Raw genomic sequence first — 2,810 nt, 5'->3', positions numbered from 1 at the left:
CTAACGAGAAGTCAGGATCCACCGCGAGGTACCCCGGATCCCATACATCCGGGTTCGGATCCAAGGAGGGAGGATCCCGCATAGAAGGACCTGGATCCAGGGTACAGGGATGAGGGATGCAGTGGATCTGGAACTTTCGTGGGACAATGGAGGTCACAGACGGTTGCAAGATGATGTTGGACGATTGGAGAGCACGGATCCACGGCGAGTGTACAATTACAGTGAAGTGGATCCAAGCGACCTGGATCCGGATGAGTGTACCCATAATAGGGTGACCATGATGATTACGTCATGGATCCGGTGGATCTGAAGATAATACAGCTGGGATGATGGGTCAAGGGAAGAAGGGACATGCAGTCGAGCCTGGTAAGGGATTTAGCAGATGAAAGACATAGAAGGTAGAAATCCAGGCAGGTATACGCTTAAATATCAATACAGAACCTCATTTGCACCATAACACGCAAGTGCCTTCCTGCCCTCAAGAACCGGAACTACATTGGCCGTACGAGCTCGGAGAAGGTTGGGAATTGCGAATCTAGTGTTGGTAGTGATAACTGGATAATACATTGGCCAGTTCCTACAACCTAGTAAGCTTTCCCATACACGTGCAGATCCGACGGGTTAACCGAATTTACTACTTGGTCGGTTATACCCTAGAGGCTCTCAACTCTCAAGTTCCCGTCACAGGAGGCGGCAAGTACGACGCAAAGGAACGCAAAGGCAAGGGACACACCCGCAAGGCAACCCTACGGCCAGATCCACGATCTAGGCCCCGGATCCATAAGCTCGAATATTCGCTTAGGATTCGGAACAATCCACGGACGCAGAGTGAAGATTTTCCACTGCTGCTTCACCCCATCCCCACGTCTCGCCAAGACACTTAAGCTTCACCACTTGAACTCTTCGGAAGTTACCGAGAGAGCAAGATCCCGCCCTACCGACGGGTACACAAGGTGAGGAAAGCTCAGCAGAACACGGATCATCGGGGGACCCCCTCCGTTAGTCGGTGTCTGGGCGCAGTTGGTAAGTTGGATCTGGCAATCTCGCAGATTTTGCTGATCCCGCTACACCACACGCGCTTCAGGATGTCCCTTGGCAGCATGCGCTTGCTGACCAAGTGGGCAAAGCGAACACGAAGATCACGCTGGTCCAGGATGCGGGACAGCAACTGATCTTCATGGAGTTCCCGTAACTCCGTGGGTGAGTAATTGAGAGACTCCACCCAAGCCCAGAACATGTCCTCACAAGAACTCTACGTGGGACAGTTCTCGGACATAACCCAGGGGTATTTCCAAAGAGGATAGAGACCACCCCGGGTCTCGGGCTTCTTACGACAAGTCGTAAAGTCCTTAAGGGGAATGCGGTGTGGCGCGAGAAGCACACACCGAGCAGCCTCCAAGTTGTCAGCGAACAACTGTTCTTTCTGAACAAGAGCTCGTTCATAGATGCCCCTAGAAGTGTGGCCGCCCACAAGGCCACGAGGAGCGACGAGAAGCTCTAAGAAGAGGTCAGCCCCAGAGCTCTCCTCGGGAGGCCAATACCCTCTTGAGTTGACGGCAGCTCCCTGGCTGACGGGTGCCACCACCGAACCCCCACATACATGCTGGGCAGCTTGGAACTCCTCCTGCTGCTGGTCGAGGTCATTCGAGACCTCCCGGGGCTCAGCAATAGCACCCTCCTCCTCCTCTTCTTCCTCCTTCTCCTCCTCTTCATCCGAGGAGTCGAAGATACTCTGATAGGAGTGTTGAGCCTTCTTCTTCTCGCGGAGTGGAGACTTAGATGCCGTACGCTTCTTTGAGGACTTGGCGCCTTCGACTTTAGAGGCCTTAGCACGCGCAAGACCCTCGGCAAGCGAGAGACGTTTGCGAGAATTCTCTTCCTCATCGCCACCAGCTTTGGGAGTGCGCCTTGACGGCCGGACTCTCAGAGCGCACAGACGTCCTGGGACTGAGATCACCTTGATCACTAGCGAGCGACTGCACGCTGTCGTCCTTGTGCTCGCTGGGCACTGGGCTGTGCCCTCCCGCAGAGCCCGCAGGAGCATCGTTCGTGCTCTCGGCTTCGTCCTCACTGCCAGAGTTGAACTCACGTTCTACGAACCGAGGATTCAGACGATTATCTGGAGAGGCCGAGGGCGACGGGCTGTGGTGCTTGCTTGTTCGCTTGCCCACAGCCGCGTAACCCGAGGAACCGATCGCCTCGGAGGCCACCTGAGTAGCCTCCTGAAGTGCCGAGCCTTTGCCGTGAGGCTTAGTGCTCTTGGCTTGCGCCTTTCCGGCAGCAGCCTTGGAGCGTGTCTTCGCACCGCTCTTTGCAGTGCCACGAGGCATGGTTAAAGGTCGAAGTGCAGACCAAGAAGAAGAGCGCACAGACTGCTGCTCGAGGCTCTAACTGTGAAGTGAGCCTCCGCCGCGCTCGCGCGGCCAAGTCGATGGTTTTCGACTTTGAGAATGAAAGTTTGTGACGAACACTATTTCATCCTGAATGGTCGGTAAACCGAACCTAAGTGGGGGAGGATGTAACGGGGTACGTAGCCCTAGGTGTACCCCTGGTTATATGAAGTGTGACACCTCATACTTCGGGATATTTGGTACAGGGTACCAAGGTCGTCCAAAGCCAACCATAGGTTGATGACATTGTATTTCTATAGGTGACTTATAGTTTGTATTAAACCCAAGCTTTATCTACCTATAAATATACTCAGTTTACATTCTACCTTAAATAGGTCACTTCGCTCTCTTTTTGATAAAGGAGGGGGACTGTGAAACTGCCGTTCACTGAGAGTTTGTACTCTCGGAAGCTAACTTCTT

The sequence above is a fragment of the Phytophthora infestans genome, genomic scaffold (assembly GCF_000142945.1).
Source record: "Phytophthora infestans T30-4 supercont1.124 genomic scaffold, whole genome shotgun sequence".
Taxonomy (NCBI): domain Eukaryota; phylum Oomycota; class Peronosporomycetes; order Peronosporales; family Peronosporaceae; genus Phytophthora; species Phytophthora infestans.
Note: the sequence above shows the minus strand (reverse complement) of the source record.